Consider the following 12,800-nt stretch of genomic DNA (forward strand, 5'->3'; position numbering starts at 1 on the left):
AAGGCTCGCGCCGCAGCCCGGGGAAGGACCCAGAAGCTCGCGGTTTCTAGGCCGGTGACTGCTCACGCCTCGCTCTGGGCCACACCCCCAAGTCCTTGCTCCAGCCGGGGCGGGTAAAACTCCAGGAGCGAGGGCGGAATGGGCCGGCTGGGTCTGGCGCGGGGGAACAGCCCGGCTTCATCTCGGAGCCCCTCGCACACTGGGCGCTGGCGTCTCTCCAGCCTGGGATGCTTTGGGACAGTGACCTCTCTGCAGCCCCTGCTCACACGGCCCAGACAGGTCCCACGCCCCCTCGCTCTCGAGGTGTGAACCCGGGTCCAGCCAGGAGAGGGCACCATGCACCCGGCTCTGCTGCTGGCGAGGGGTGTGAAATGGGATCCAGTTGGAGAGCTCCAGGTACCAGCTCTGGCCATAAGGCAGCAAAGCCCGGGTACAAAACCAGCGGGCCTCCCCCCCCATACACACCCTCAGGGTGCTTGCTGGCTTTCCCCGGGCCTGGGGAGTTTACACAGCAAAGGGAGAGTCAGACCAGGGCTCTGCTACCCTGGGCTTCAGACGAGCAGCAAAACCGCCGGCTGCGTCCCAGGGACAGCGTGCAGCTCCCGCGCCAGCGCTGGCCTGCTGCCGGAACGAGCTGGCCCTGGGGCGGGCACCGCCCAAGCCCCGCGGCCCCAAACACTGAGGAAGTTTGGGCCTGGAGCGGAACCTGGTAGCTGGCCACGGCTTCAAAGCCAGGCCCCAGGCCCAGGCAGCTGGGAGAATTCGGATGCGGCTCGGCACCACATCTCCATGGCGGGCGCTGTGGGGGTCCCTGCAGCAGGGAGAAGGCGGGGCTGGGAGCAGAGTGGGGCTGGGCACTGCCCCCTTCCGCTGTCCGGCTTCCCGCTAGGAATGGCCCCACATTCCGCCCTTCGCGCCTGTCTGCCGGGCCAAGCTCCTGGCTAGGGGTCCCGGGCTGGCCTGGTGCCGGGTTATGTAGGCAAGGGAAAGCCTTGCCTCTCCCATCCTGCCCACGCTCTCCCCAGCCGGGCAGCTTCCCAGCTCTTCGGCTGGTTGGGAAGGGTGGCAGGGGTGAGACTAGGGGGTGGTGGGATGTCGGGGAGATAGGGCCATAACCTGGGGTGGGGGCTGGGCTTGGCTGCACGTGGGGGAGGTTGTGGGGGGCGGAGCTTTGGGAGGAAGGGGTGGGGCTGTGTTGCCTTCCCCAGCTGGGTGTCCACCCACTGCCCATGGGGTCCGGAAAGGTCCCAGCCAGCCCAAGCTGATAGGGCTCAGACAGCTGCCAGGGGCAGCAGCCGGACGAGGATGCGGGGACTGACCTGGCCCAGCGGGCGCAGTGGGGATGGGCTCTCAGGCAGGAGCCCAGGAGCAGTGGAATTCCCTTCCAGGGGAAGCCTGTCTCTCCAGAGAGGGGTTCCCCGAGGCGGTGAGGGGTGGGCTGGAGACACCCAGCCTCCAGGGGGCTCCTGGCACAGCAGGGAAGCTGCAGCTCCCCAGCAGCCTCCAAATGTCCATTACATGAGACCCCCCCATTCTGCCAACTCTGCTCTTCCCCACTGCCCAGGCTGCCCGGCTTTCTCCCAAGTCCCTGTACCCCGGCTCGCCCAAGCACGTCCCTCCCCAGCAGTAACGCGGCAGGGCGGGGGAAGGCAGGCGAGCCCAGCAGTAGTGATGCCGGGGGCAGTGAAGGGGGAGTGTGGGGTCAGGTCCCAGAGGTGGGGATAGCAGTTGGAGATGACGGACTGAAGGATGGGGGTGAGAGAAGCAGCCAGGAGGGGGCTCAGCAGCTGGAGGAGCATAATTCAGGGCAGAATGGGGCTGGGGAAGACACAGCTGGGATGGGATGCACAGATTGGCCAGGGCAGAGAGATCAGGACCAGTGTTCCCTCTATTTTTTTCCCATCTGTGTGCAGAATAATTTTTGTTACATGCACCAAGGGATGTGCACCACAGTGGAAACACATGCTGCTGGCTGTGGACGCTCTCCTACCAGCTGGGTGGCATTGGAATCTCTCCTGGGTGCCCAGCTTCCAGGGAACACTGCGTGTCTCGATCAAGGCATGCACATGTGGGCTGGAGGAGGCACAGACACCCCAGAGCTGCCCACGGACAGGGTGTCCGGGGATGCGCGAGTGGCCCAGGCCAGCCTCCCATTCACAGTGGAGCTAGGGGCATGTTGGGGAGCATGCTAGGGACCCCTCCAGGGCTGGGAGAAGCTGGCACCCCTGGCTAAGCCGTGCCGGCTCTTTCCTGCTCTCCCTGCCTCCAACTCCGGGCCCCAGTGGTACTGGTGCAAATGGGGTGAGCAGGGCCCAGTGTGGCACTGGCATCCCAGCTCTGCAGGCAGGTGGGGAGCGCTGTGGGGGAGGAGAAGAGGAAGCCGTCCCTGCACATCTCCATGGGACCTTCATTCCGAAGCTTACCGACCGCTCTGGCTGTCCGACCGTCGGAGCAGGAGCAAGCTGGGGCCAGGGCGCTGGGTGGGATTTCAGGCAGTCCCCATGCGCATGCCCCTCTGCTAGTGGGTGGGAACCACACCCAGGACCCCAGGGGCAGGTGCCCCTCGCCTGCTGGGGCTGGGGGGCAGCGTTGGCCTTTGGTCCCCCCTTCTCACTGGCATGGAACGAATCAAGGAGACAACACCGCAGGGTCTTCCCCGGCAGAGGGAGGGCTCGGCTTCCGGCCAAGGGGCTTGTGCCATGGGGGGGGGGGGGGCCTGTGGCCGTTGGCAGGCTGGGCAATGGGTGGCAGCGGGCGCATAAGGAGCAGTGACAGATCGAGATTCGTGGCCGCGGCACGTTTGGTTGCGGGGCCTTCGCGGCCGGGTGCGAGGACTGTGCATGCGGCTGCCAGGCTGCATGACGGTGCAGCGGCTTGAGGCCCCCGCGCCTGCCACGCAGGAGGGACCCCTGCCATGCAGCCGGCCTGCAATTGGGGTCAGGCTGCTATAATCTCCCAGCAGGGCGGTTCTGCCCGTCGTCAGCCTCCCAGCCTAGCACCGGGGTTGCGTGCCTTGCCCGAGCAAGGGGCGGCTGCGGCTGGCTGGCTGGCGAGGGGGCTTCGTGGGCTGCCTGTCGGCTTCCCATTGTGTTTAACCCCTCCTTGTCATCCTGGAAAGCCTCCCTTCTTCTGGGCTTTGGAAGGTGGGTCTCTCTGGGCCTCCTATGGGTCCCCCCCACCCGACTAGCTTCTGCTTGGAAGCAACCCGGCTCTGCCCTGGCTAACTGGCTCACAGCACTTGGGTCTCCGGGACGGTCAGCCCCCTTCCTGGCATCGGGAGGCTCGGGGGACAGAGGGAGGCCGGCAGGACCCCTCCCGAGGCAGGCATGGCCTGTGCTGGGCCCCTCGCCCAGGCCGCCGAGGCTGGTGTGGTCCCTCCGCTGGAGACGACCCGTGGTCAGGGCACTGCGGGGGCTGGAGTCCCTTCCTGACCCTGGCGCTGACGCACGGTGTGGCTGCGGCTTCCGGGAGCTGGTTCTCTGGAGCTGTGTGGGGAGGTTGCATGCTCCGTTCCCAGTCGTTAACTGAACAGGGCACCTCAGCTCCCTAGGGCGATGGAGAATGGCAGCTGCACCCCGTCCCGCAACGCACGTACCACTCCCTTTGGACTGCAGAGGGCGCTCTAATGGGTGCACCCCAAACCCTAGACGACAAGCCCCGGATAGGTGCCCAAGCCTTAGAAACGCTGCTCTTCAGAGCACCAGGTACCGTGTACCCCAGCCTGGTGCCGTGTACCCCAGCCTGCCGGGCATGGAGAGCTCTCCCCAGGTTGACGCTGCCTGACAGGCATGGGCAGCAGGTAATAGAGGCATTGCCTTCCCAGAAAGACTGGGGTGGCCCCACCCACCACGCTCTGGTGGGCTGGGAAGGATGGGGCTGTGGTGCAGCTGCCCGGCTGCTCCCCGGGCCAGAGCTGGGGCCAAAGCCGCGAGGCTGCCTGGCACTGGGGTGGTGGTGTGCTAGCCTGGGGCTGGGGGCGGGGGCCAGCAGCAGCTGTAACAGTGGGGACTGGGGGTGCAGGTCAGGGGCAGCAGTTATAATGGGGGCTGGACTCTGGTGGGCACGGAAGGGACGGGGTTGGTTTTGCCTCCCCAGTCCAAGCCTTCACCCACTGCCCGTACCAGGTACGGCCCAGGGTGGGATAGAATCATAGAACACCAGGACTGGAAGGGACCTCGAGAGGTCATTGAGTCCAGTCCCCTGCACTCACGGTAGGACCAAGCACCGTCTACCATCCCTGACAGATGTCTCTAACCTGCTCTTCAATATCTCCAGAGACAGAGATTCCACAACCTCCCCAGGCAATTTATCCCAGTGTTTAACCATCCTGACAGGTAGGCAGCTTTTCCTAATGTCCAGCCTAAACCTCTCCTACTGCAATTTAAGCCCGTTCCTTCTTGTCCTATCATCAGAGCCAAGGAGAACAATTTTTCTCCCTCCTCCTTGTAACACCCTTTTAGGCACTTGAAAACTGCTCTCATGTCCCCTCTCAGTCTTCTCTTTTCCACACTAAATAAGCCCAATTCCTTCAGTCTTCCCTCATAGCTCATGTTCTCTAGATCTTTCATCATTCTTGTTGCTCTTCTCCGTACCGTCTCCAATTTCTCCACATCTTTCTTGAAATGCAGTGCCCAGAACTGGACACAATACTCCAACTGAGGCCTCACCAGCGCAGAGTAGAGCAGAAGAATGACTCCTCGTCAGGGATGGTACTTGGTCCTGCTAAGAAGGCAGGGGACTGGACTCGATGACCTTTCAAAGTCCCTTCCAGTTCTAGGAGATAGGCAATCTCCATTAATTATTATTATGACCCCTAGATCAGTACGCCTTCCTAAACAATCACTTCTCATTCTGTATTTGTTCCTTCCTAAATGGAGCACTTTGCATTTGTCCTTATTAAACGTCATCCTGTTTACTTCAGACCATTTCTCTAGTTTGTCCAGATCATTTTGAATGATGACCCTATCCTCCAGAGCACTTGCAACCCCTCCCAGCTTGGTATCATCTGCAAGCTTAATAAGCGCACTCTATGCCAATAGCTAAATCACTAATTAATATATTGAACAGAACCGGCCCCAAAACAGATCCCCGCAGAACCCTGTTGGTTATGCCCTTCCAGCATGACTGTGAACCATTAATAGCTACGCTCTGAGAACCTTTTACTAGCCCCATCTAGGTTGCATTTCCCTAGTTTATTGATAAGAAGGTCATGGGAGACCGTGTCAAATGCCTTACTAAAGTCTAGGTATACCACATCCACCGCTTCTCCCTTATCCACAAGACTCCTTATCCTATCAAAGAAGCGATCAGGTTGGTTTGTCAGGATGTGTTCTTTACAAATCCATGCTGGCTGTTCCCTATCACCTCATTATCTTCCAGGTGTTTGCAGATGACTTCCTTAATTACTTGCTCCATTATCTTCCCTGGCACCGACCTTAAAGTTTGTGCCATTCCTGCAGCTGCTAGTTAGATGGATGGGGGGCTTGGGTGAATGGTGGAACAGCACATCCCTCTCCCCACTCCCCCCAGTGTGCGTGGCTGGGGCAGTTTCAGGAATGGGCCCTGCCCAGGGGCGGCCCGTACTATAGGCTGACTTGGCTGTCGCATAGGATGCTGCCTTCAACAGGGCGCCCGGGGTGCCCGGTGATGATGTCACGGGGTGCCTAATGATGACGTCACAAGGCGCCCGATGATGTCACTCCATTGACGGCCGTGCGGGCAGGGGCGCCGATCACGCATTCCACCTGGGACGCCAGCAGAGCAGCCCACCTCAGACCGCTCCTGGCCCTGCCCCCTGTGAATGAGGTGAAGGCGGAGGGCCAGGCGGGAGGTGGTGTCCTCTGTTCAGAATGGAGAAACCCAGCACCGGAGTCCTCTGCCTACTCAGAACAAATCCACAGGCAGGAAGGGTGCCTAGGTCCGAGCGATGCCCCAGCAAGCCGTCCCTCCACACTCCTGCTGGCCTGGGCTCTGCATGGCTCCTGCCCTCTGGCCTCTGGGATGCCTCTGTCACGTCCATCCTCCAGTGCCACCCTTCTCTGCCTTGCCTCTCACCAAAACCAGGTGCCCTGCAGTGCCTGCCTCCCCGGTGCCCGGCATCTGCCAGCCGTCCCTGTCTGGGCACAGCCCTGCTTGCATCTCCAGCCTGCCCACAGGCGGGCGTGGTCTCAGGTGAGCAGACACAGCTGGCTGGAACCGCAGCCCCGTGTTCCTGGGGACTCTGCTGTTTCGCCTCGCTAGCCTGAGCACTCGGTCCCAGCCCTGGGGCTGGTCGGGTGAGCTGGGAGGCTGGGCCTGCTTGAGGTGTGAGGGGGGGTTCTAGAAGCCAGGGGGATGGACTTCCTGGACCTCTGGGAAGGGTCCTGGCAGCTGGGGGGGGACTGGCGTCCTCAGGAGCAGGAGGGGGGGATGTTTTCCCTGGAGGGGAAGGCAGCGTGTGGTGCTCCTAGCACCGTGGTCACCAACCAGTAGATCGCGATCTACCGGTAGATCTCGGCGGCTCTAAGAGTAGCTCTTGAGCCCTCTCTGAACTGTGCGCCTGCGCAGCACATTTACATTAGATTTCCTCATTTGAGGAGCAGCTACTCACCGAGCAACAGCACAGGTGAGTAGCTGCAAGGAACGGTGGGAATTTTTTTTTAAAGTAGCAGTATAAGGATTGGGGATAGCAAGTGATGGAGAGGAGGAGGAGAGAGAGGGCGGGGCTTCAAGGAAGGGGCGGGGCAGTAGCTCTTGGCTTGGTCTGTCATTTAAAAAGTGATCTTGGGTGTCAAAAGGTTGGAGACCCCTGTCCTAGCAGATCACAAGAACAACCCGCAGCCGCGGGGTCTAGAACCCACAGGGTTTATTCAGAGCAGGGGAGCCGCTCCCATGTGCGTGTGAACGCACAAGAGCCTGCTGCCGCTGGCACAGCTGGATGCAACGCAGCCCTGATGGGAGTCTGGCAACGAGGCGCTGTGTGCTGCCCCTGCGCAGGGGTGGGGAGAGCCCTGTGGAGACACCTGCTCGCCAGGCTTTTGAAGCCAGGGCACCATTGCAATGCTCTGATTGGCTGGCGGTGGTGTCACTCAGCAGCCTGAGGGTACCCAGGCCCCACCCCTTGACTCCCCTTTGCCTGCTCTGTGCTCCCCACTCCCCAAGAAGGTACCTTAAAGGGACAGTCATACTCAGAAAAAGGGCTGCAAAACCAGCCCCCTCTTGTTCCAGGCGCTGTGTAAACAAGCCCCATGGAACGCACTGCCCCCAGGTAGCTGCTCCTGCCCTTGCCCTGAGCCCGGATAGCTGAACCCACTGGCCCGACTGCAGTGTAACCCCTGGCGTCTCCACCGGGCTGATCCAGGCAGGAAGGCGCATGCTGGATTCTAGTCTACCTCGTGAACAAAATTCCCAGCCAAGACCTGCTCTTCTGGCCTGGAGTGGGGGCCGGTGCCGCTGTCCCTGGTGCGAGGAGAGCCAGCGTGGGGGAACTCTCGCTTCAAACGTCGGGCCGCCCTGCTAGCAAGTGACCCACCGGCAGCCACTGGCTTGTTTACAAAGTGCTGCGAGTCCTCGGGGCCACGGCAGAACCTCCTCTCCCTGCACCTCCCTGCCAGTAATTGACCCTCTGGGAGCTGGGGCCGTGCTATAGACAGAAACACCAGCAGACAGAGCGACTCGGCGGCAGGCTCTTCCAGGGTCAGGCGGTGAACCTGGGGCAGACCTGGGAAAGGAACCAGGAGTCCTGCTGTTCCCATAATATAAGAACTAGGGGCCACCAAATGAAACTAATGGGCAGCAGGTTTAAAACAAATAAAAGGAAGTCCTTCTTCACATGGCACATAGTTAACCTGTGGAACTCCTTGCCTGAGGAGGCTGTGAAGGCTAGGACTATAACAGGGTTTAAAAGAGAACTAGATACATTCATGGAGGTTAAGTCCATCAAAGGCTATTAGCCAGGCTGGGTAAGGAACGGTGTCCCTAGCCTCTGTTTGTCAGAGGGTGGAGATGGATGGCAGGAGAGAGATCGCTTGATCATTACCTGTTCGGTTCACTCCTTCTGGGGCACCTGGCATTGGCCTTTGGCCTGACCCAGTATGGCCATTCTTACAGAGTAACTTGAGAATTAGCCTGGCTCCACAAAGCCCATGGCGGCTCATTCACACACACACACCCCGCCACCCCCCCCCGCCCATACCTGGGGGCAAAAGACACTGCTCAGGTTCTGTTTGGGTTGGGTCTGCTCTTGAGGGCTCGGGTCGGGTTCTGCGTGGCTCAGATCAAGATGGCTGGTTCTGCCCTGGGAGTCTGCGTGTCCTAAAAACCCACTGGTGCTATGGGTCCTGCAATCTGGCGGGGAGAGCTTGGCTGGCACCTGTGTCACCCCAGCAGCTGGCTCTCCTGCCTCACCCGGCTGGGGGACTGTGAACACACGAGAACAGCCGTGCAGGGGTCCGACCAATGGCCCATCTAGCCCAGCGTCCTGACTTCCGACAGTGGCCAGTGGCTTCTGACTTCGGAGCTGCCGGTGGGCATCCGGAGACAGGCTCCCTCCAGCCGGCTGCCACTTCTGCTCTAGTTTGGGGGCAGCTCGCTTTCCCAACATAGAGGGGGTGCCCCTTGGGGGAGAAGCTGCTTTCTCACGGAGGCGGGCTCCCAAGAGCACGGAGCGAGTCCACCGGGGGCTGCCTTCCTGGGAAGGTCAGGATGCAAAGGGGGCAGTGAAGGAAGGGAAGGGCCCCAGGGGTGTTAATGAGCAGTTGTAGTTTTAACTGTTCAGCTCCAGTGTAGGCCAGGAGCAGCTGGCAGGTCCCTGCAGGCTGTTGGAGAGGCAGGGCTCTGGTCTGGGCCCATGCAGGCAGGCATCTACACCACCAAACTGCAGGGCCATGCCCACCTGCTTTGCTGAAACACCCGTGCAGGCGGGAGGGTGAGAATCCCAGAGCATGGCAGCCCCATCCCAGCCACGCAGCTCTGTGCACCTGGGCGAAGGCTCCCCCGCAGGCTTGGATCTGGCAGCGCCATCTAGGTAACATGCTGTTCATTTCCCTAGGAGGTTCAGGCAGGTTGGCCCCAGGCTGGAGAACAGGACTTCCACCGAACCCACAACAACGGCTCCAGTTTTGCAACCCCAGGAGCGGGAGGTGCCGGTTGGCTCTGGGTGACGGCTCCATCGCTGCAGCCCCCTCACCCCCCCGGCCTGCAGCCTGGGAGAGGAAAGAGATTGCAGTGACCTGCTGCCACCTCCCTCCGCAGCAAGGTTCCCTCTCATTTTTCCACCCGTGTGCAGAATAAATTTTGTTCAGTGCACCAGGACATGCGTGGAAGTGCACCACCAGTAGAAACACCAGCTGCCGGCCCTGGGCGCCCTGCTAATCAGCTGGGTGGCATTTGAATCTCTTCCGGCTGGCCGTCCAAGTGCTCAGCTTAGAGGGACCACTGATCAGCAGCCCTTCCATGTTTAAAACTGGACATGGCGCTGGCGGGCATCAAGTGTCCGGCATCCCAGGTGCCAGTGGAGAGCTTGCGTTTACACTGCGTACTCCGGAGGCCCCTGCTGAGCCCGCACTCTGTAAAGCCCCACTCTGAACCCGGGCCTGCCCTGCCCTGACGATGTGCTGGGTTATTTACTCTAACGAGGGATGACTTTGCACCCAGCCCTGTGCGCAAGGCTTAGAACATGCTAATTAGCGCGTGAATTAAAATAATGCAAAGTATACCTGCAGATCATTTAGCAGTGGGGATGGCCATGCTGGGGGCTGGGAGCTGGTTTTGATCTGCCCCTCTCCCCTGGCGTCTGGGCAGGCCTGCATGGAGGAAATGGTCCCCCAGGACAGGGGGGTCAGAGCGAGACAGTCCCAGGAACCCCCGGACCCTTGGCAGGTCTGCAGCCGCCTGTGCCGGGAGGGCAGCAGGCCCCTGGTTTCCCTGTACCGCTGTTGTTGCTACGGCAACTAGCTGCCTGGCTAGGATGCTCTGATAACCCGTCAGTCAGCGAGGCAGCCAATGGCCGGGGCCGCGCTCCCTGCGTCTCTCAGGCGCGCGGGCGACCAATGGGCACGTCACCTGCCTGGGGAAGCCGTGTCACTGGGGCAACCGGCGGGCCCGGCCTGCGCCCGGTGCAGCAGAGCCCAGGGGCAGCGCGGGGCGATTAGCGCCGACATCTGTCGGGCCTGTCTGCGCGCTGCCCTAAGCTCCTGCTGGCGTCTCCCTGCGCACGGGAGCTGGGTTCAAAAAAGCTGCCCTGTTTCCATGCCTCCCTGCTTGTCACCGCGGGGCGGTTAACCCTTCCCACCCCCCTGCCCTCGGAGCTGGCCCGGGCAGGGATGTCTCCGGGCTCATGGCCTGGGAGACACTTATTAGAGGGCTCCCGGCCCGCAGAGAGAACTACCCGAGGGAGACCGGCCGCTCCCCTCCAGCGCTGAGCCCCGAGCGCCCCAGGGAGCCAGGCAGACAGCGACACGTGCGGCAGGAAAGTTTCCCCTTCTCAGACTGCACCGCAATGGGGATGTGGGGGGGACAACGGCCTCTCTTGCGAAGGCCCCCCCCTTCTTTCTACAAATTTGTTTCTCTCCCTGAAAAATGCCTGGAAGTTTCTACCCCAGCCCCGTGCCCACGGGGAGGCAGGGCCGGGCAGGCTGGGCAGCCCTGGGATGGCCAAGGGTCTCGTTGCAGAGAAAACCTGGCAGAAGTGCCCAGGTGGCATGTAATGCGTGCCCCCTTCTGACCGACCTTCGGGGGACGTAGCCAGTCTCCCGCACCCTCTGCCCCAACACTGGTGGCAACTCCTTTCCCTCCACAGCCTCTCCTCCTCGCCCGGCCTCTCCTCCTTTCCCTCCACGGCCTGTCCTCCTCGCCCGGCCTCTCCTCCTTTCCCTCCACGGCCTCTCCTCCTCACCCGGGCTGCCATTAACCCGCCTGGTGTCTCTTGCTGGGACGCAGGCGCTCCCTCCTGGGGTCACTAGTCAATCCTCCCAAGAGCCCCTGTGCCTGGCAGGCAGTCGTCCGGTCCCAGCCCAGCCCAGTGCCGCTTTCCCCGTGGCTGGTAGCAGCCGGCTGCCCCAGACTCCAGGCCGGGAGACGCTGCTCTGCTCACTCTGACCCTGGGCTCCTTGCTACCTCACCCCTCTGTGGGCCACTGAGCTGCCTGCCTTCCGATGGCTCCTCTCCCCTGCCTCCTTGCTAGACTCTACAGAGCAGCAGCCCAGGGCTTTCTGCCCCCCTCCCGCCCCTCCTTGCCCCAGCCATCTCTTTCTCTTGAGAGCAGCCAGGGGCAGCCTAGGCTGCTGAGTGGGCCACAGGGGGGCCCCTACCTCTCAGTGCACTGGAAGATGGGCACAATCCCAGGATAGGACAGTTTTGCCAACTACGCTTGTGTTCCCGGAAGGCACGGGCTGGGCGGATTGAGCCGTCGCAGGGCTGGGATTGGGTGCAGGGGGGGCGCCCAGCCTGCCCGGTCTGTGCTGTGTGCGGTCAGCCCCCCCCTTCCCAAGCCCCGGCTTTCCCTGCCTGTCACTTTGGGAAGGCTGGTAGGAAAAACATCTACGTGTCCGGAAGCCAGTGGGATCTACCCACCCTGCCCATCTTCCCAGGCCCTGGTTCTCCGCCAGGTGCATCCCGGCAGGTTGATCGGCCCGTTTTAACCAGCCCAGCCTAGCCCGGCTCTGTGATGGTCACTGTGCCCCTTCACCTGGAGTGATGCCACCCACCCCTCTTCCACACGCCGAGCCAGCGTCCTTTCCCCGGGGCGCACCGGCATCTCTGCACCCCGGCCCGGCTGCCAGCTCGGCGCCCTCTTCCCCAGCGCCGACTGCACGCTGCGGCTACCTGAGCCCTCTGAGCCGGCTGGAAATAAACTGGAAGGGACTAGGTCTCCGAGGCGGTGGGCAATGCCCCAGCTGGAGCATTGTCCGAAGTAACCCCGGGGCTGTGTGCTCCGTGCTGAGAACAGGTGCACTCATTACATGGGGGGCAGGTGGACCAAGTGGTTACAGCAGAGAACTGGCAATCAGAACTCCTGGCTTTTGTACCCGGCTCCAGGTGTCAGCGAGTCGCCTGTTTCCCCCCGGGAGCCTGCATTTGTGAAAGGGACAGTCGTACATGTAGCCTTGGCTGTCCTTTGAAGACCCCCTCTCAGCATCTCCACCCAGGGGTGAAGGGTACATATCCGGACCTGCCCGGGGGCCACCCCAGGGATTCATTCATTTACAAGACTGAGCCAGATCTGGGATCGTCACTACATGATGCCCGGGGCAAGGCCACCGACCAACAGTCCCTGTGGCTGGCGTAACAGTCCCCAGCAGGTGTTGTCTGGTTCCAGTTCAAGAATGTCAAGAGGCTTTAGAGAGTGATTTCAGCCTCGCAGCACGCCCACGAGGCAAGGGGCATAGTTAACCCAATTTGTAGGTAGGGAAACTGAGGCACATCGTTACTCAAGGTCCTATGATATGTGGCAGAGCCAGGAATAGAGTCCGGGAGTCTTGAGCTGTAACCACTAGCCCATCCTCCTCCCAAGTGCTTGAGTTTGACATCCCTTGATGAACGGCACTATAAGTTCTAAGTCTAATAAAATACATCATAAAACAAGAGTTAAAGTAACATTTTACCAGCACTAGCCCTGGGATCCTGGGAAAATCAATTTTACACACAAAGACACAATTGTCCATAGATGGGATCTTTTCGTGAGAATTTTAAATTTGATAGAGAATCGTATTTCCATACGCCTGGCATCCTCGAAGGTGTTTGTACATTTCAAAGAGCTTTGGCATTTGCATTTTCCAGTGTCATACGTCACACTATAAAATTCTATTTGATTTTCATATCCC

The sequence above is a fragment of the Pelodiscus sinensis genome, chromosome 18, assembly GCF_049634645.1.
Source record: "Pelodiscus sinensis isolate JC-2024 chromosome 18, ASM4963464v1, whole genome shotgun sequence".
Classification (NCBI taxonomy): Eukaryota; Metazoa; Chordata; order Testudines; family Trionychidae; genus Pelodiscus; species Pelodiscus sinensis.